Source organism: Amblyomma maculatum, chromosome 11 (genome assembly GCF_055883805.1).
Source record: "Amblyomma maculatum isolate TAMU_Amacu chromosome 11, ASM5588380v1, whole genome shotgun sequence".
Classification (NCBI taxonomy): domain Eukaryota; kingdom Metazoa; phylum Arthropoda; class Arachnida; order Ixodida; family Ixodidae; genus Amblyomma; species Amblyomma maculatum.
Genome location: NC_139354.1, coordinates 68460353 through 68481821, shown reverse-complemented (window position 1 = coordinate 68481821; position 21469 = coordinate 68460353). Strand labels below are relative to the sequence as shown.

The window sequence follows — 21469 nt, the reverse complement described above, 5'->3', positions numbered from 1 at the left end:
ACCAACTGGCCTACATTAGAGTCTTTTAAGGGGGCAGGTATAGCTAAGAAGTTTGCAGGAGTCACGTGGATGCAGCTAGCACAGCACCAAGGTAATTCCAGGAAAATGGAAGAGGCCTTCACCCTGCAGAGGGTATAGTGTAGCTGATGGTGATTCTCACAGCCTAAAAACCACTTAAAAGGAATATTTGATTCCATGGTATGGATTACGGAAGCCAATTCTCTCTTTTTAGCACTAGTCGAATACACACACTTCCTACCTTTACAGGCTAGTGCATGTGAATTTCCAAAATAGTCGTTTTGATCTAAGAGCAAAGGGCGCACTGGAAAAAGGCACTGCCACTTCTTTCATGGTCTCCTAGCAACTAACAGATAATATCACTTGGTCATAATGCCTGTAAAACTTTAAAGAAGTCGTTCTTGAGTTAGGGGCTGTGTGCTTCGTGTGCCGGGTGGAAGGCGTATGTGCCCAGAAGAGCCCCATAACATTACACGAAAAATTAGCGACATCACATTTTAGGTGGAGTATTTCACTGATGTTAAAACTCATAAACTCACTTATCTTCCCATCACGGGGTGCGAAAACACACTTCGTATCTTTAGAGCCTCACTAGTTTGCACCAATTACCCCCCCCCCCCCCATTCCTAACCTAAGCAGATGTAGCTAAAGCTGGAAAACTGCGGAGAGGTAATGGCGCCAAATCATATGGCGGGAATGCAGCGCTAGGTTGAATGCGATGAATAATTACACAGAGGGACATGCTGCCGTCATGAGATGACGCTCTATTCAAATATTCTGTTGAAAACAAGCGATGAGCCGAATTTCCTGCATAATTTATGAATATGCAATTAACTCACTAAAATATTGGCATATTTTACGGATCAGGTGCCACTAAAATTCGCATGGCCAATTTGTCCTGTCACTTATCCGAACTCAATAAAATGGAGCCACGAGGAATTCGCGGAGAAGGCCAAATAGTTACTCAGGTGCAGTGGTCGAGAGATGTTTGTGAACTCCTCTTATGACATCTCTCGTTTTTAGTTTACCCCGATGATGGTACTTCAAACGCCACAAAATCTACTGCGGAGGCTTCATGCAACTCTCCTCGCCCGCATACTGTTTGTTTGGGGGCAATGCGTGTTAACTCCGTTACGGCCCTCGCGTTTTGCAGTGCCTTCATCGCAGCTGTATCGCAGCGGCTGCTTCGAAAAACACGAGTTTGGTGTCGCTGCATGCAAACATTTAAATAGCTAATATTAATTTAAAATGATTAGAAGGGTATGCGATAAGTAAATAATAATCATTAGTTATGCTGGTAAATAATATTATTAACAAAATTGAAGTATAATATAATAACAAAACTACAATAACACATACAGCAAAAAAAAAAAGCGGCATAGAAATAGAACATAAATAAATGAAATGTTAAATAAAAATGAAATTTAGCAACAAAAAGTAATAAGTGAAAAGTACAAAAGCGTCGCGGCATCGTTAATGCTTTCATATTCTGCTAATGCAGTGTCTGCAGTGACTGCTAAATTTTTATTATTAATTTCACTTCGTTTACGGGGTTTAACGTGCCAAAGCCACTCACGCTTTGAGAGACGCAGTAGTGGGCGGCTCCGGAGCTTCCGACTACCTCAGGTGCTTTAACATGCTATGATATCGCACAGCACTCTAGCGTTTTTCTTTTCGCAGCCATCGAAAAGTGGCCCGTCGTGGGTGGGATTATTTATAGCTCACTATCAGAACAGCCGTGCACATCGCTTGCGTTCTAAATCGCATAAGAAGTTGTTAACTAAGTGGCGCCTGCTTCTTCATCATCCCTTATGTCATTTTGTTCCGTTAGAGGCGTGAGCTGATTTATACTCATTTTCTTTACAACTTAGGAGCGGCGAAGACGAAGATGTTGGAGCCTGGCATAAGTTGACTGCTCAGCATGCTGAAAAGGTCTGTGTGTACTCATGTGAGATAGCTTGTGCGAAATCATTAGCCAGTCCTTTTTAGAGTGCCGTCTCTCTTCGTTTTGCAGTGGGTCCAATTCAGGCGATATTGGACAGTCAAATTTGCTGAGCTGCAGTTGGAAACATCAAGCTTAAGAGATCGCTCTCTAAAAGCAAACGAAAAGGTTGCGCGACTTTTCAGTCTCTGAAGCACTCAATCAATGTCAGGCAGAAACGAATTATGAGGGGCTGTTTTTAGATATATTTGCATTATTGCGATGACTTCCTTGATGACATAACGCCAGGATGCAGCATGTCGATCCGTAGACAATAATTACTGCGAAACGTGTTGCTTAGAATTTGCTATTTGTGAGCATATCGGTGTATTAAGATGTCAGACCACTTCATTCAAATTCTGCTGGTCTCCCAATATATTTTTGTTCTAAAGAGAGAAAAAGCGCTTTTACAGTCTTGGCCTGCTCGTTTGGCTACGGGACGAGCGTTGAGCACCTGGGACAAAATGAAGTTTGTTGTCCACTTCCTACTTTCTTTACTGCTGTGGTCTTCTGTTGTCGAGTGAGTATCGCGCAACAGGTCTTCGATCGTGTTTCACGCGCACAGACATCCAATACCTCTGCACATCATTTATAAAACTTTGCATAGAAATTGTTACCTCCAAGTGGCTTATTATCAAGTGCGCAAATCCTACTGATTTCACAGTACCGGCTGTATCAGCATATGAGCATATTTTCTAGCTTCATTTCCTTCTTCACTTTTGCGCGATAACTGCTGATAAAAGTACAGGTAAGATGGCTTTCAATGGTAATTAAATTATTTGGCGCGATTGAAGTGCGAATTTTTATAGGCAAGAATTCACTGCATACGTACACGTTCAGCCTGCCGCGTAAATATCAAACGTCTTTTGCCAAAAGCGCGGACTTGTCGGCATTTAATTATTGTCGCGAGGAAAGCTTTATGTCGATTGGAATTGACCCTTCCAAAGTAACAGGTATACTCGTTCATAATGCGAGTTTTTCGACATTCGAGATGAAGTTCCTCACTAGCCTTAAAATGAACTTTCACAAGAACGAGTAATGAGAAAAAGTTTCAAGCGCCACACGTTTGTCAAAATAATCCTTCCTCGAGTAGCATGCGTAAGTTCCCCAAATTGTAAGGTTTTAGTGGCCCTTCCGCAATGGAAGAGAGTAACGCGCCGAGGAACAGACGCGCCCCATTCCCCTATGCCAGAGAAGTTATCGAAGGCATGGGTCCGCCGCCTCGTAACTAACACTTCATTAATATCGTCATTAAAACAAACATTATTCCACAACAACCTCGACGAAGGGGTGTGCCGTCACTGCCGAAGTCCAGTGACTGCTGCCCATATAGCATGGGACTGTCGAGACGATTCTGATATTCCAGTCAGGATTCTCGCCGAAATTTTTATTGCTGTCCGCCCGGCCAGCTACATCGACTGGGCCTTCCGCTGTCTCTCGACATCGCGATCTACGCTATGCTCTGGGCAAAGCTCGGTGAGTTTGTTGAATTAGGTCCCAGAGCCAAGCTTTACGGCAGCTATCGAACACAAACCAACCAGCACCCGCCTCCGCCGCCGGGACTGGGGTGGGGCCAAAGGCCCGCACAGATGCCAGAAGCAAAATTGCACAATGACTGAGTGCTTTCAATAAACACGTGTTTCAATTAATTATTTGTACACTGAGAATATCGCGCAATTGTATGAAAAAGTTCATACTCCCGGAAGCACTAGTGCAGGTACACTATGAATCCTTGCGTTCTAATTCTGTACGCCATGGAGCTAACTTTTGCCAGGCTTCTGTCTGTAGTAAACTGCTTTGTCAGTTCGATAGGTTTGTCTACGGTTTTGGCTTCAACTACATTTTTGAATTTTCCTTTCTGTTCAATAATGGCAGCGTTTGGGCGAGTTGGTTAGACATGTTAAACCTGGAAAGCGCATAAAACACACACGGACAACAGCAAGCGCTCGTGTGTCTGTCTCTTGCTGTTGTCCGTGTGTTTTTTATGCGCTTTCCAGGTTTAACCTTTCTGTTCTTCGTGTCAGCAAACCTCAGCCATTCTTTGTAATTCTTGCACGGAGTCACTTAGCGAGCCAATTTCATTAGGATACAAAAGATTACTAAGGTACTCTACAGTACCCAGGTGAACAAGTCTGTTAACTAGCGGTTAATACTGGCGCAGTTAACACAGCTCTGGGAGACGCCATTCATGACTGATTTTGTTACCTTATCTACTGACGAGTACAGTAGCTGTGATTCTCCTGCAGCTAATGTTCTGTACATGTTTATATGACTGCTCCGCGACGTCCCTATGGAGTAGCAGCACGACTCGTTAAGCAGATATTTAGAGCTTGTGCTACAAAGTGAAGCTTAAAATCTTATAAATGAAATATTTTCTTAGGCAAACATTACACCTCTCTTAAAAAATAAAACAGGAATGCCATCAGTCTGAAATTATATTAGGCAGCAGGAGCAAAGAACGCGATGACAACTAGTGGCTTATTGCTTTGCGCTCCTGTTAGTGACATCATAAGACAAACTTGCTAGCTGGCTGGAGACATGGCCGAAAACTGATTGGTTGGCACTTGTGTGACGTCATAGCGAATTTTCAGGCAATCCCCAACGGGGTGGCTGTCTCGGTTAGAATCCCGAGTTGGGAATTGAGCGTTCTGGGACCCTTGAATTCTGAGTCCTACATTCTGCTACCAGAATGCTGGCTTGTTTGTTATGGCTTGTTAAACCGAATATATATGCCGCGTTTTTAGCACAATGTGGTAGCTTACGATTGCGTGTGCTAATCAGCAAGAGTGACATAAGGGAGGAAAAAATTATAATTATTGATTGAGTGAGAAGAAAAGTGCACATAAGCGAAAGAGGACAAATACATTTAAAGGTAGAAATTAAGCTCCCTTCATATTTTTACTTGCTGTTATTCCAGTGCCATTTTTACATGTGGCCTACATGACTTATAAATTGTCTACTTAGAAGTACGAAAACTGACCCAAAAGTTTTGCTACCATTGGAGGAATATGCAAAGGTGGCCATGCTTGGGCAACGTAACCGCGTCGATGGCTCTTGCGCATACAATAGCCACCCTATTACGAAGCTTGTTCGAGCGAAATTCGTACTCGCTGCAGTTGGCGACATTCCGAATTTGTCCCTCTGAGATGGTCACATCGGCTCACTACATCATGAGGCTGGAAGCAGTCGATCCCGAAATTTCATTTTATTGCTTATATCAAATTCTGATAATATTGTTACGTGGAAGATTTACAGTCCCAAAGCTGTCCTCACAAATAATGTTGATGAGGGCACCGATTTCACAACACTCAGCGTCGTCGTCTTCTCCGAGTCTGTTGCACTTCTTCATCCTCATCACGAACAGCGAATACAGCTAAGTAACACTACCCCCCCGCGGGAAAAGCACAGTCCCGGTGCGGTCTATGTTAGCGAAATAGAACGTTGATAATAGGGCTTTAGACGGGACACATGCACTATTTCGAAGGTTGGAGCTGTGGATGGGGACTTCGGAACCACAGATTCAACTCCGTAGGTGACGTCGGTCACGGGGCGCAAAACACGGTAAGGGCCAGTGTAACGGGGCAAAAGTTTTTCACACAAGCCCACTCGACGGCACGGGAGCCACAGCAAAACGAGAGATCCAGGAGTGTAGTGGACATCACGGTGGCGGCTGTCGTATCGGATTTTTTGGGCGTCTTGGGATGCAGAGCGCCTGGCATGAGCTATCCGGCGGGCGTCATGAGCGCGGGTGACGGCATCACTGGTGTAAATACTGGTGGCGTCTGCCGCGGGTAGATATGTGTCGAAGGGTAGTAACGGGTGTCGGCCAAATAATAAATAAAATGGGGAGTATCCAGCGGTAGAATGGACAGATGAATTGTAGGCGAATGTGACAAAGGGGAGATGAACGTCCCAATCTCGATGGTCGTCAGACACACATATGGGCAGCATGTCTGTGAGGGTACGGTTTAGACGTTCCGTGAGGCCGTTGGTCTGGGGGTGATATGCGGTGGTGAATTTGTGGCGGACGGAGCACGAACGGAGAATTTGTCAACCACTCGCGACAGGAAACAGCGGCCACGGTCAGTTAGTAGTTCACGAGGAGCACCATGATGAAGAATTACGTTTTCTAGAAGGAAGTCAGCGACGTCTGTAGCGCAGCTGGTCGGGATGGCTCGGGTAATAGCGTACCGAGTAGCGTAATCAGTTGCGACGGCGATCCATTTGTTCCCCGAGGTGGAAACTGGAAAGAGGCCAAGGAGGTCAACACCTATACGGGAAAACGGGTCATTTGGTATGGGTATCAGCTGCATATGACCTGAAGGCAAAATTGTGGGCTTCTTCCGACGCTGACACAGTTCACATGCGGCAATGTACTGCTGGACAGAGCGGTAGAGCCCCGGCCAGTAGAAACGTCAGCGCAGGCTGTCGTATGTGCGAGAGACACCCAAGTGGTCAGCCATTAAAGCATCATGGAACTGTTCAAGGATGGTGGAACGCAGGTGTTGGGGAACGACGAGTAAAAGGTCTATGCCATCTGGTCGCATATTACGTCGGTATAGGGTGTTCTCGTGGAGCACAAATAAGGCGATAGATGGGTCAGGGCGGTCGGAGGTAAGACGGAGGATAATGGAATGCAGAGAAGGATCTAAGTGCTGTTCCTTGGCCATGTTGGCAAAGGCGGAGACAGACAAGACACATGCATCATCGTCAGAGTCTGTAGGACTAGGGGAGTCGATGGGATGACGTGACAAACAGTCTGCATCTTGGTGAAGCCGGCCGGACTTGTAGACGACGGAAAAGGTGTATTCTTGTAATCGTAGCGCCCAGCGCCCCAAACGGCCAGTAGGATCTTTGAGAGAGGAAAGCCAGCACAAGGCATGATGGTCTGTTATTACAGTAAAATGGCGGCCAAACAAATAAGGGCGGAATTTCGTAATAGCCCAGACAAGCGCCAGGCACTCTCGCTCTGTAATAGAATAATTTTGTTCGGGTGTTGAGAGGAGGCGGCTGGCATACGCAATCACCTTTGTACGGCCGTGTTGTCGCTGAGCGAGTATAGCTCCTATTCCATGGCCACTTGCGTCGGTACGGAGTTCAGTATTGGCGGAATGGTTGAAGTGGGCCAAGACTGGTGGAGTAGTTAGAGCAGCAATGAGCTCTGAGAAAGCTGCAACTTGTTCAGGCCCCCAATAGAATGAAACGTCTTTCTTGAGGAGTTGGGTGAGCGGACGAGCAAGGACTGCGAAGTTCGGAACGAATCGTCGGAAATAAGAACATAGGCCAATAAAGCTTCGGACATCGCTGGATGAACGCGGAGTGGGATAATCTCTGACGGCACGTATCTTGTCAGGGTCAGGCTGAACACCGGAAGCATTAATCAAGTGACCAAGCACTTTGATGTCCCGATGGCCGAAACTGCATTTCTTTGAGTTGAGTTGAAGGCCGGTGCGGCAGAATAGCTCGAGAATGGTAGAAAGGCGAGAGAGGTGGCTGTCAAAAGTGGACGAGAAAACAATGACGTCGTCTAAATAACAAAGGCAAGTAGTCCACATGAAGCCGCGTAGCAATGAGTCCATCATCCATTCGAAAGTTGCAGGGGCGTTACATAGGCCAAAAGGCATGACTTTGAATTGATAAAGGCGTCAGGGGTGATGAACGCTGTTTTTTCACGGTCTCTCTCGTCGACAGAAATCTGCCAGTAGCCGGAACGAAGGTCGATGGATGAAAAGTAGCTGGCTCCGTGCAAACTATCAAGCGCGTCGTCGATGCGCGGAGGAGGATATACCCTTTTTTTGTTATCTTATTCAAATGACGGTAGTCAACGCAGAATCTCCAACTGTTATCCTTGTTCTTGATCAACACGACAGGGGATGCCCAGGGGCTACTGGAAGGCTCGATTATATCGTTCGCTAACATCTTTTCGACCTCCGTTTGAATGACGCGTCGCTTGGCAAGCGAAACGCGATAGGGCCGCCTGTGAATAGGACTGGCGTCACCGGTGTCAATGCGGTGGGTGACAACTGTCGTTTGACCCAATGGGCGGGTACCGAAGTCGAAAAGGTCACTGTAGGTAAACAAAAGCTTGTGTAACACAGCGGCGAATTCAGGTTGCAGATCAGCTGCAATCATGCTGTTAAGCGGATCAGGGCGCGATGTGGACGACGAGGGGTTGTTGGCTGGGACGGCAGTTGGGTGATCTGTAGACAGCTGAAATGGCACAATCGGTAATCGGGGACAGCGCAGCTAATGAAATTCCCTCGGGCAGAATTTGAGTTGAAAAGCTGAAGTTAAGGACAGGGAGAGTGGTGCGCTTCTGGGAGATGTGCACAATTAGATGAGGAAGGGTGACGTGCCGCTGCAGCATGACATCAGTAATGGGACAAGCGAGATAATCGCCATCTGGGACGGGTGGAAATGGCGACATAGGGATGTAAACGGCAGTTTCAGGAGGAAGGTGGCTAAACTGTGCTGATCGAAGGCGGGGTGAGCAGGAGGGGTTTTCAGAGCAGAGCGGAAGGTCCAAGCGAAGTAGGCCGCTAGAGCAGTCAATAAGGGCAGAGTGGGCTGTTAAGAAGTCAATGCGAAGGATAACGTCGTGGGGCATTCATGTAGGACGGTGAACAGCACTGGGGCATGACGGTCAGCAATTGTAACTCACGCCGTACACATGCCAACCACGGCAGCAGGGTTGCCATTGGCGACGTGAACTGTGGACGAGACGGCTGGCGTAAGGACTTCCTTGAGGCGACGGCGAAATGAGGAACTGAGAACGGACAGTTGGGCGCCTGTATCAATTAGAGCAGAAACGGGAACTCCATCCACAAGGACGTCGATACGGTTATTTTGTAGGGCAGGGGTCAACAGAGGTTTTTCGGTCCGGGTCATAAATGCAGCGTCACCTGCGGAAGCTGCATTGGCTAGTTTTCCGGTACATGGCCAGAATATGACGGTGGCGAACTGCGGCGAGGAAGAGGAGAACGCCAACGTCGTGCTTGCGGGGATGGTGAACGGCTGGCAGCACGGACAGTGGAACCGGGGTCAGCAAGGGTCTGGTCGGGGTGAGGTGGGGAATAGCGAGGGGCAGAGTCTCCGCGGCGGTCGACGTAGGTGTACTGACGAGATGGCGTGTACCAGCGACTACGGCAGTGGCGGGAAATGTAACCAACGCGAGAACAAGTAAAACAGATGGGGCGATTGTCGTGGGTACGCCATTCATTTGGGTTGCGGTAACGATATCGGGTCGAGAAACCGGCGTTGGTTGAGGTGGCAGCAATTACTGGAGGGGCAGGCCCTGAATCCGTGGTGTCGGTGGTGCTGGTAGAAGGGAGGCCCATATTCGCAACCTCTTGGCGAACAACAGCCTTAATAACTGATATGGTAGCCAGGGTGTTGTCGGGTATATTCGACAGCGAGGCCGCGGGAGTCATTGCCTCAAGCTCTTGGCGGACAATGCGTGTCAAAGTGCTGTCGTTAGCAGACGGTCGAGGAGTCGGGATATCGATAGAGGAGGAGCTAGCAGCCGTGTTCGGCAGCCGGTTGAAATGGTGAGATATGCGCCTCTGTTTCGCCTGCTCGAAACGTCGGCACACCTGCAGCACAGAGTCCACGGTGGAGCAATCCCTGCACAGCAGGAGGTTGAAGGCATCTTCGGCAATGGCTTTTACTATATGGCAGACTTTATCCTCCTCAGGCATGCCTTGGTCGACTTTGCGGCATAGAGATCTCAGGACGTCTTGGATGTAAGTGCGATAAGACTCCGTAGACGTTTGGGCGCGAGAGGCGAGCGCTTTTTTGGCGGCAATGTGGCGGCCAATAGGCTTTCCGAATAAGTCGTGGAGCTTCTGTTTGCAAATATCCCAAGATGTTAGCTTGTCTTCGTGGGTTTCAAACCACACCCGCGCGGTCCCAGCCAGGTAAAATATTACATTCGCGAGCATGAGTGTGACATCCCACCTGTTGTGCTTGCTCACGCGCTCGTATAGGGCTAGCCAGTCGTCTACGTCGACGTCGTCGGTCTCGCAGAAGGTTCCGGGGTCACGGGGGTGGGCCATGACAACAGCAGGTGCGGCGGCTGTAGAGGTAGAGGCGTCGGTAGTCATCGTGGTGGTTCCGATGTGGCGGCCGCTGCGGATATCCAGCTTGTGACAGGAGATCGAATAGATTCACCTCCACCAAGAGATGTTACGTGAAAGATTTACAGTCCCAAAGCTGTCCGCACAACTAACGTTGATGAGGGCACCGATTTCACAACACTCAGCGTCGCCGTCCTCTCCGAGTCTATTGCACTTCTTCATCCTCATCACGAACAGCGAATACAGCTAAGTAACAATATCTTCGTGAAAAATTTAGGTAAATTATAGTAGTGATGATCGCGTTTATCGAGTTCCCGCTTAGCGGAATATTGAATACATCGAACTGCGCGCCTTGTGTGATTTATCGAATATTAAAGTGCGCGTCTCTTAATAACGTCACAAAGGTCATTTTTCGTAAGCAGAGTCTAGTCAGCTTCGAAACCCCGCGCACCTCTTGAGGCTAACACTGTAAACCTTTTGATGAGGTGAACGTCGAGTTAGATTCAAAAATGGCCTACCGTCTGGCGCGCTTGTTTTCAACGCAACACTGCAGTCGTACGGAAAAGCCACAGTTCAATGCACGGGTATTTGTGCGGTGAAGCCGGCCACGCCGACCGAAGGCTTGCGATGGGTGTCACGTGAGCTGTTTCGCTACTGAAGACTAAGAAATGAACTTTACCCTATTTTACCTCAATTATTATAGCATTCACTGAGCACCAGTACGAGAGTTACACCTTTCTTAATAAGAGGTGGCGTTTCCCAAAGCAGCGTCCACAACAGCTTTCATGTGATCCCCAACCCCAACGTCACATGCTCCGCACCGCGCCACGCTGTGCTAGACGCCAGATGCGAGCAACGTGAATTTCAGAGAACGCGGTCGCGTCCACGTAGCGGCACGTTTGTATGCAAAGGGGGATGGAGGGTGGCTGCTTCTGGCCCTTATGGGACTGGGACAGGAAGGTCACCGACGCTTGCGGCGTTGGCTAGTCTGCCACCGAAGGTTTATCTGTTGTAGGCCGTCATTGCACCCACCACCACTTCGGTGGTGGACGATGGCTGTTGTTGCGGCGCGCGTCTTTCTCTCCGTCTTCTTTTCCTTTCTTCTCTATTTTCTCTTCTGTCCTCACGAGGCAGCGGAGGTGGCTCAGCTACAGAGCCAGTAGCAGGCCCGAGCATTTTCTTTTCCTTCTTCCTACAGCCACAACAACGTTGGCATGCGCTTTTCTTTCTGGCGCCTGACATGAGGTGGCGCTAGGAGCACGGGTGCGCGTACGTGCGCGGTCGCCACATCTGGAAACAGCTGTGTGCTGCCATTGTACCAGCGTGCCGCATATCTTTTGAGGAAGCTTGGCACTAGCCTCGGTACACCGGTTGAAGCTTCTGTGCTACAGAGAAGCTCATTTCTTGGCAAGGTTTATATATAGAATTATCGACATATAACTATTTCGCGATTCTCTTGAGCAGCGCAATAAAAAAAAACAGTTAGAAACCGAACGCTGTCGGAGCTGATTATTCATCGCCTTAGCTGGGAAAAGTTAGACATATATCCGTGATCAACCATTGTGATATAAATTGTGATTTTTTTTCTTCATTGTATGTAATTCCATACAGCGAGCGTTTAAGGCTTGCATGACTGCTTGTCGCCAGCTTCATGAAGTGTGGTTGTCAAATTATTGATAGTCAGACTTTCAAATACAATCTTGCTTCCCTTTTTTTTTTCAGTGTTTTCCCTGGCTAGGATCCATCGTAGCGAGCGAGCTTGCCTAAGTGAACATTTCGTTTAGCAGTTGTTCAGAATAGTTTGCTTTGTGCAGTATCCTCTCAGTTACAGAAGTTGAAAGATGGCTTTTGAGAGGTAGGTTGTTACCTTTTGAAGCATCGGCATCGCGCCGGAATTTCCGTGACATGACGCGTAGTGCGCGAATATTTCTTCCGATTTCAGTTTTGTGACTACTAATTGAAATAGCCCTATATATTTATATAATTATGGAGGTTGTACAAACAACCTAATTTATTAGTCACTCTTAGCCTTAATATCTTTTCTTGCTTTCATTGCAGGGCTGGGAAAGTCCACAGTCGGCCGACTAGTCAATTACAGTGTTACAAAGAGGTACGATACTAATGATATTCTTTAATTTGGGCAAGATAGAAATGCGTGCCCTGCAATAAAATATAATCGCTGGGGCGCTCTTCATACATAAGCGCTACAGAAGGTTGCTGCTTCGGATTTATTTTATTTCAGCTATAATTCAAACATTGTAATTCGTAGCGATATGTAGCGCTCAGGAAGCTCTTTTGCGAGAATGAACTCTAGCACGTGGTAGAAGCAAAGTTCTGCGAGGAATATGTTCGTATAAATATGTCAATATGCATCATGAGCAAAAAATAAAAAATCGCCAGAATGCGCAGTAAAAAATATCGGTAACAGATACCAATCTTTGAAACCATTACATCACTTTACCATCGCGCTTACAAAAGTAGGAATTTGCGTTTAACAGTTACTTGTTTAACCGTTACTTGCATTCGAGTTGTTTATGCGGCCGTTAGCATTAAATTTCTTGGCTTCGTGTGTTACTCATATGCACCGTTGACACTTTTGTCTATGGCTGTAAATTGAAATATGGCTTTGTGGATTTTTCTAGATGAAGTAGTGTTTCGCAACACCTGGGAATTTTTTTAGCATGCACGGACTTCGCACAGTTCATGGACGCCACGTGTTTTGTGTCTACTGAAACACGGTTGCCGCGGCCGGGATCGAATCCGCGCCCTAGGGACCAGTTTTCGAACGCTCTAATCCCTCAGGTACCAGGGCGGAGGTACAATGAACAAATGTTCACTGTGGATATAGACACTAGCACGGCCGAATAAAGTGGTCACTTCGCCAACTCAGCTCTCCGCTCGGGAAATGATAATTATCTGCTCCTTGTATGACCCACAGTGTTAGGCGTGCCCTTTTCGTCGTAAGCGATACGTCGAATAAGCGAATGATATTGGCGATGTTAGCGGTGGAGCAAATAGGCCATACGGAGAAATCAAAGAGAACAATCTGATAAATGGGCATCCACCCCTAGGAGCAACAAAAAATGAGTGCCACTATAGACAGGCACGACAAGTAATGGGCCACGGAAAGTAAAGTGAGTACTGTTTAGCTTAAGCGTGCTGGTGACGAAGGTATTTTGTGGATTTCCGCTATTTGTGGGAAGCGTTGACTGACTCCTAATGTTTCTAAGTTTCTGTGTGGCTTGGGCGTTGTAGTCACCTGGATAAGTAGTCGCGGGTATTGCGTGACTACTTGCATTCTAAACTGTGCCATCACACCATACCACACCAATTACATCATTTCAAGCGACGCCTTACCATACCAATATGTAACTTACCTTGGCTGCAACTGCTTCAGTCATCTCACTGAGAAAGCTCAGAGCTTGTTCATGTGTGCCGACGGATGTGTTCTGATGGAGAAAGGTTATGGGGCGCAAAGTAGCGTTGACTGATCTCAAAAACAAGAAGCTGGAAGGGAGGCTTTCATGTGGTATATTTGGCCTGGTATTCATAGCCGCAGTTCAGGCTTCCTTTGCCTGGAACAGAAAAAACTGGCACCAAAGACCTCAAATATTTCCCCCATATCCTGGCGTGACTCGCAGCTCACTGTTGCTACATAATATTCCTGCAGCAGGATGTTTCCCCATCTTGTGGACTTTGGAGCCCCATTTGCTCATAAGCTGTAAGTTGTGCCACGGTATTGCGCCAGACTTCTCTTTGTATCAAAATTCAAACGTATTTGTGAAGTTTTCTGTTGGTGCCATACCATGCTGCTGGCTAATTGGCATTCATCTGGTTGTGTAGTTAGTGATAGGGAATTGAACCGATAATTATGGTGCGAAAATATGTGGCCTAATTACCTGAATACATCACGTCACCTAGCACAGCGGGCGTTTTCAGAGGAAGAGGAGGGGAGCAGTGGGAGGGGCACCGTCAGAGAAGCTTAATTTGCAACTAAAGAGGTCACCACGCTACCGATATATATGTTGTGCTTACCACTGGAGAAAGCGGGGGAGTCTGGTAGCTTTGCGCAGACGTGATTTCGCCTTCGCACACGTAGGTAGTCTTAAGTGTCCCGAGATTGCTTCTTTACTCCGGATAGGACGGCTGAATGAGTGCTTTTGCAATAGAGTACGGAGCACGAAACTCCGACACCACGTCTAGGTAGCTTATGAAAATGAATCAGAAAAAAGTCAAAAGACAGAGAAGAGTTGTAAGAACAAAAGCATTCACAAAGTTGGTATTATCAGCTCCATACATTTGTACCAGGCGTACATGAGAGGCGCCACAATGAACATACGTCTCTCTAAATTCAGCTGAATGAAGAAATTATGTTCTATATAGTAACACTAACATCGCTAGAAAATCAAACCAAGGAAAGTGGAGTTCATTGGGAATCGGAAGTACTGCCCGATACCCGCTTCCTGTATTTGATGAGTCGCCTCTCGAGGAAGATTCATGTTAGTGTAATAGCATTGGACAAAGACAAGCGACACTAATTGCGAATTGAAGCACTCTGCAATATCCGCTTGCTGTATTTGAAGGTCCATGCCAAGGCAATAACAGCGCACAACGACTGTCGCAGCTTACGAACAATTGTGGAACGGTGCATATGATTTTAACTAGGTAGAATAACCTTGGTTCAGGTAGCACAGAATGTGGGGTCTCAGTAGGTCCAATGTAGGCAAGTAGGGCTGGGGCAATCATCATTAATCCTGCATTGGTCCCAAATGGGGCAAAAGTGGGCAAGCCCCATTTTGGCTTGCCCCTGTCAATTCTAATTAAGCCCTATAGCGGCGTCGCTCGGGCTATTGCAGAGTACATTCCTGCATCCAGACCACAAGGGTCTCTTGTTAGTTATTTGAGGGCAATCAAACTTATATGTGGGCTCCTTATGTGAAAACCTTCATAGATCCGAAATGATGCCACCCGTATTAAATATTTGTGGGAACTACATTGGCCGTAGTGGTGTAAGAAAACGGGCATGCCCATATGCTGCCACTTGTAGGTTACGTCAGGGCAGGTGGAATATAAGTGAGAGCTCAATTTGGGCAAGCTCTCTTGAAGCCCAAACGAGGAAGCCTTAGCTAAATCGCTTTAGGTCCCACATCGGCCGTAATGGGGCTTGAAGGCGTGCGTGCTCGCATGGTACCGAACTCTGTCCCTTGTGGGGAATTTAAAGGCACGTGCAATAAGCATGTGGCTCCAAGTTGAAACACAACACAAAACCCAATTTGGGCTGCCCATACAAACTGCTTTAGGTCCCACATAGGCCGCAATGAAACTGGAAGGCGGGCGTGCCCGCATGATACCGCAATTCGTCCCTTGTGGGAAATTTGAAAGCGAGTGTAACAGAAAATTGGGCTCTAGGCCCCCAAAAACCAGCTAACCCAATTGGGGCTGCCCACACAAAACCGCTGCAGTACCCACATTTGCCTTGGCGGGGACAGAAACTAAAGCTTCCGTATGCTCGTCATATTTGCTAAATATTGCTACGAAGATAGGCAGTGGCGAGAGAGGAGCCCTCGCGCAAGGCCAACCAATAAATAATCCTTCACCTTATCGCCATGTTTTGCCGTCCTCTTTGCTTGTCACCGCGTAACATTTTGGTGGAGGTGCTGGGTAGGTCATCCCCATCCTCGCCTTGGAGCATCGATTACATCTGTAAGCCGGGACCATCGACCGAGACCCGTGGGACATCGCCGAGCAGCTTCACCCCAGCCCTTCCAGCCCAGACCAGACCAACTACTATCGCCCAGCTCCCAGCCCGCACCTGAAGACAAGAACAGACAGACCAACCAGAGGTACCCGAAAGACCTGAATGACCCGAAGGAACCGATGGACACGAACACGCAACCCCCGCCTAAACCACCCGACGTGACCTCGAGCCTTCGGTCCCATGGACTTTGGTGACGGATGGTTGAGCAGCTCCAGGGCAGGCGGATCACCCACGCATCAGACATCGTGGTGGCAGCGGTGGGATGAGGAATTTGAAGGTGTACATGCTCAACTTGCGAGCGTACACGGGGCCCTTCACCAGGCTCTGGAGTTATTTCAGCAGCCGGTGCTTGAAGCCCGGCATCCTGGAGCTGCCGCCCATTACCACAATGTTCTGGGCTAGGACATTCCGATGATTGCTGACGCAATGTAAATGCGGGCTCCTGTCGCGAGAAATAGCGTGTGGCATGCCATCGTCGTCTCGGCGAAGAAGATGATAGCCAACGCTCAGTATGCCTGCCAAGCACGCACAGTTCTACGTGGCTACTGGACTGAATGCCGGCGGTTCGCTACCCGCGATACATTAGTGGTGCGGGAGAGATCCCACTTAGGATCTCAATCTACTCTGTCCCGTTGCTGCTTGGCACAGCGGGTCCTACCAAAATATATTTGTGGAGATCCGATGACGAGTGTCTGTGGTTCATCTCTACAAATTTGGTGACTCCGGACTTCACGTCTTCGCTCTGTGCTCCTGCCCTGCGCTTGCATCAGCCGCTTCGCTAGGCCTACCAGCACCCGGACCTCGAGGTCCCACCTACCTTCGATTGTGTATGCCACGGCCACGGATTCCGCCCCTCATGTACCGTCTCCGTCGCCTCACACGGCGCCATGTCATTAGTCCGCGGTCTCCGCTCTCAAGCTCCCTGACTTCTGGTCATCGGACTCAGCACTTTGGTTCCTCACCATCGAGGCCTTGTTCCGCCGGCACCGCATCACTTCGCAGGTGACCATGTTCGACCACGTCATTGGCGCGCTCACCCTTACTACTGTAGCGATTGTTCGCGTCGTCCTGCGCCCTCCGCCTGCCGATCCCGCTTACGATCATTTCCGGGCGACTCTGATGCAGCGAGCTTCTGAAACGGAGCCGCGTCGTCTGCAGCAGCTTCTTACCTTAGAAGAGATCGGAGATCATACGCCTACCGAGCTGTTGCGTCGCATGACCGCTCTGGCTGGAGGCTCCGCTGCTTCACACGACAGCACAATTCTGCGGGAACTCATCCTGCAGCGTCTACCACCACAGGTGCGCATGATCCTGAGCGTGTCAATTCCTAATGGGGCTGCCGGAGCAATGCCACCGTGGGTCCTAAATGGGTGGTTGATTTCGTTGATTTCGACCCTACGGGGCTGGGACTGGTAGGCCACTGCCGCTTGCTGGGGGGGGGGGGGGTGGCTAGCCTGCCACCATATTTTTATCTGTTGAAGGCCGTAATTGCACCTACGACCTTTTTGGTGGTGGACGACGGCTGTTGCGACGCGCGTCTCTCTCCCCCTTTTCATTTTCTTCTCTATTTTCTCTTCTGTCTGCACGAGGCAGCGGAGGTGGCTCAGCTACAGAGCCAGTAGCAGGCCCATGCATTTTATTTTCCTTCTTCCTTCAGTGGCAACGACAATAACAATATTACTGTGCAGAAAACTCATCTCCACCGCCCGCGAACAAGAGGAAACTAGAAGTCATTTACGCTAGATTGATGATATGAATTATTGTGACATTTAATGTGTTTGCTGTTTAGAAAGGGCAGACATGTATAAATTAGTTGCTTAATTATGCCCCTTAATATTCAGTGGGAGAACTTGGACTAGAGCTTCCCATCAATTATCCGCGTCAGACCCCTATTAGTATAATGTGGGCAAGCCCAAGTGCGGCTTGCGCTATAGAACTCGCATCAGTCCTATGCCTTTATCTGAGGGGCTGACCGACTAGGGCTTCCCATCAATTGCCTACATCGAACCCCCCCCCCCCCCCCCCTTCATAGCCCACTTTTTGCTGCCTGCCGTGGGGACGACCAACAATAGTGTGGCTGACCATCGCTGAATGGTGAACAAAACATTGGTGCGACAGAGGAGGTTGTACAGCCAGTGTGTTCGAGATAGTTGGTACTGCATTATGTAGGTGACGGTAGCCCAAAACGTTTGACTAAGACAAGGAGAGACGCATACGACGAAGGACAGGCTCTTGTCTTAGTAAAAACTATTGCTCTAACTTCAGCATTAGGAGGCTATCAAGTGAATAACCATTGAAGAAATATTGGAACAGGTAATGCGAGTACAGGCACAGTGCACGCCATTGTTCGCAATTGTTTCCTCATGAGGAAGGTTGCCTCTCTTGCAAGAAACATCCGTCGTTTCATCAAATGCATGTGCACAACTTAACTCGGCACAGGTGGCGGTTACACACTTGATCGTCTTGGGATACACTATATTGCTGCCATGAGCATATTCCGCTGGCCTCGCACCAAGTCACTTCATTCTCTTCGCACCCACAAAAACTCCCTGTGTGGGTAATAATGCCGGCATGACAAGAAAGTAATTGTTCAAGTCGAGCTCTTCTAGGACTCTGAAGTTAAGAGGTCTACAGAGAATAACTGCAGCAGTTCAACCAATAGATGAAAAAAATCAAAGGTCTTAGGAGAATGTGCATATAAACAATAAACGCACATACGAGTATCATTTCCGTATTCCGCTCTTTCATGCCAAAACAAAAACGAACGTTATGAACACCCCTCGTAAAGTAAATGTGCCTGTGCCCTATCTCTTCTGTCCTTTGAGTTTGGACTACCTTATGTTTCATGAACATGCACCAAATGACCCAGGTTCTAACGTTGCTGCATCTTTGTTAGTTTTTGACTGCATCAGCCTGTCCAAATTTGCGCGTTGTCTTCTTCGCTATAACTCATCACGAACTTGCACCAGCATGCCCAGCTTTAAATACAGCTAAGTCTTCATGCTTCCTTATGTTAGCAAAACATTGAACACAGTCAACTAAGGTGCGAATCGCTTTGACTGGTCATTGAGCAGGAAGTGGGTTTAATGTCGCCAGGAGTGGGTTATGCAACTTTGTGACTAAAATATTTCTTTAATAATAAAACTAGATATGCGTAATCGAAAAAAAAAGCACCAACATGTCGATAGATTCCCTTTGAAAGTTATATCGAAGTACGACGCTCATGGAACTTAGTTTTGCAGTAGCGTGTTTTAAAATTGAGGAATAGCAAGAAGGAAAATATTATTGGTATAGACAAATAACGTTAGTTATACTGCTGTGACAGCAGCGAGCAGTCGCACCCTACTCTGGAAGATAGAACACGCAGAAATTACCGTATACGAACAGGGGCACCGGAAAAATATTGTGCCAAATTTGTTGAACGGGAAGGTTGTTGAAACGAAGTGTCGCATTGACAAAGTTATAATTTGCACCTATTGCCACCAAAGCTGGTGTTGTCGTGCCATACCGCGGAGGTAGATCTAATATTTTTAGAGTGTAGGCTTTGTTCGAGCAAAGAGAGGGGTAGGGAAGCAAGAACGCATTGTTGTACCCACGCCATTTAAAGGACTCTCTTATTTTCACTTGCCTTGCTTGGTTTTTAATGAGGCAGTAACAGATAGGAACAACCCAGTCGAAAAAAACTACAGAACTGTGTCCAAAATACGACAAAATATCCTGTAGTTCTGTCGTAACCATCAGAATTTTCTGTAGTTCTGTAGTACTTCTCTGTAGTTTTGTAGTTTTTCTGTAGTATATGTCTGTTGGCTGTAGTTCTGTAGCACTTTTCTGTTGTAACTACAGAAATTTCTGATGTTACTACAGAATGTTTAGTTGTCACAACAGATTTCCCGTCAAAAACCGCACAGAAATTCTGTCGTAACATCAGACAATTTTCTGTAGTTTTTTTCCGATTGGGAAATAGCATTCATTTCAAGATGTATGAGGATTTACTAAAATAGATTATTTCTATATGTATACAGACTTAGCAAAACATCGGGAAATGTGAGCTGCTTTCTTGAACGAAGTATGTTATTCTTTTTGACCAGAGACAGCGTATTCACCTTTTTGCACTAAACTACGTCTGACCTTTACCTTCACGTTCTTTTTCCCACATAGTGCAGCCCAAGAGCCCCCAAAAATCAGTGCCCACCCGGATGCGGGTGTTATAGGGAGCCACACAGTCGCTGGCGGGGCATCTGTTTTAGCAAAGACGGCCCATTTCCCGAAGACTTCGACCTGAAGTTTCTTGGGCCTATTAAAAAACGACCATCTAGTTTTAGATGAAATAAAGACCGCTAATGAGCCTCATGAAAATCAAAATTAACGAAATGCAGAAGTGTCTGGTGTGAATTTTATTTTTTTTTGCTCACTCCCTAGGTTGCATTACTTGATAAATATTTTCGAGTTATTGCGGCATAAATAAAATTTAGGTTATATTGCTATGTCTTGGCCAAAAACTGTGTAAGTGAGACGAGGGTTTCATATCGATCGGCCATGGCTCGTATTTCAGATTCGATCTAAACAGGACGCTTGTTTAAACAGGAGTTTGACGCCAATTCTTAGTCATCTTTAAGGGCTAGAACCTGTGCTGACATGCGTGTATATTTGAGTCACGTGGCAACCGTGACGTCATCGTGCCTGTGGATATTTGGCGGCAATAAACTAACAGCAGTCTCACACTGGCCTTGCCCACGGATCTCGCTGCTTGTGCTTATGCTTCGATGCGACGCTCAAGCTGATAACGGCCAAAGGCCGCTACGGCATGGCGTAAGACGTTTAACGCTGTGACATGCAAAAGGAAGCGAAACATTGGAAGATGGCGGAGCTAAATATTCACAGCACCTGGCCTTCAACAGCCGCTACCTCTGGAGTTCAGTAACACATCGGTGTGGCTGATACGTTGATGTTGCGGCTATGGGATGAAGGAAAAGAAAATGCACGGGCCTGCTACTGGCTCTGTAGCTGAGCCACCTCCGTAGTCTTGTACGGACAGAAGAGAAAATAGAGAAGAACGAAAAAAGAAGAGGGAGAGAAAGACGCGCGCCGCCAGTAGCAGGCCCATGCATTTTCTTTTCCTTCTTCCTACAGCCACAACAACAACCACCTAAGCGGTGGCGGGTGCAATGACGGCCTACAACAGATATAAATTGGGTAGCTCGATAGCCCCTACCGCAAGCGGCGTTGACCTACCGTCCCAGCCCCGCAGGGCCAGAAACAGCCACCCTTTACCACCTCGACCTTCCCAAATAGGAGTATTCGTAAGGTTGGCGGGCCTACTGAGTGGAGTGCCGGCATAGTACCAGTGGGGAAGCCGAGTGCGGATGTCAGAATCTGTATAAACCTTACACAACTGAATAAAGGCGTCCTGCGAGAGAAGTTCACACTCCTCACAGTGGGTCAAGCTCTGGGGTCTATAGCTGGGCGAAACGTTTGAAGCGAAAGCTTCACTATGCTAGGTAGTTCGAGCCGTAGGGTATGCAAGTTTTTTACCTTCAAGTGACCGTGCAGATACTGTGCCTTTCCTTTCTGATAAACCAATATACAATGGAAGCGAAACCTTCACTACTCTGGGTATAGCGAGTCTTCGTCTAACTC

At 47.6% G+C, this 21469-nt stretch overlaps 2 long non-coding RNA genes across 4 annotated transcripts in view; one reads left to right on the top strand and one right to left on the bottom strand.

Annotated features, from left to right (window-relative positions):
• Nucleotides 1–21469, bottom strand: part of LOC146174054 (uncharacterized) — a 100754-nt gene that overhangs the window by 12243 nt on the left and 67042 nt on the right. The gene's annotated exons all lie outside the window — the stretch shown is intronic.
• On the top strand, nucleotides 1885–20211 carry LOC146174056 (uncharacterized). 2 transcript variants are annotated; one of them, XR_014702165.1, is made up of 3 exons: nucleotides 1885–1950; nucleotides 12133–12184; nucleotides 19991–20211. It is a non-coding gene; the product is annotated as an uncharacterized LOC146174056 (long non-coding RNA). The 2 variants fall into 2 exon arrangements; XR_014702164.1 differs by lacking the exon at nucleotides 1885–1950 and adding an exon at nucleotides 2393–2519.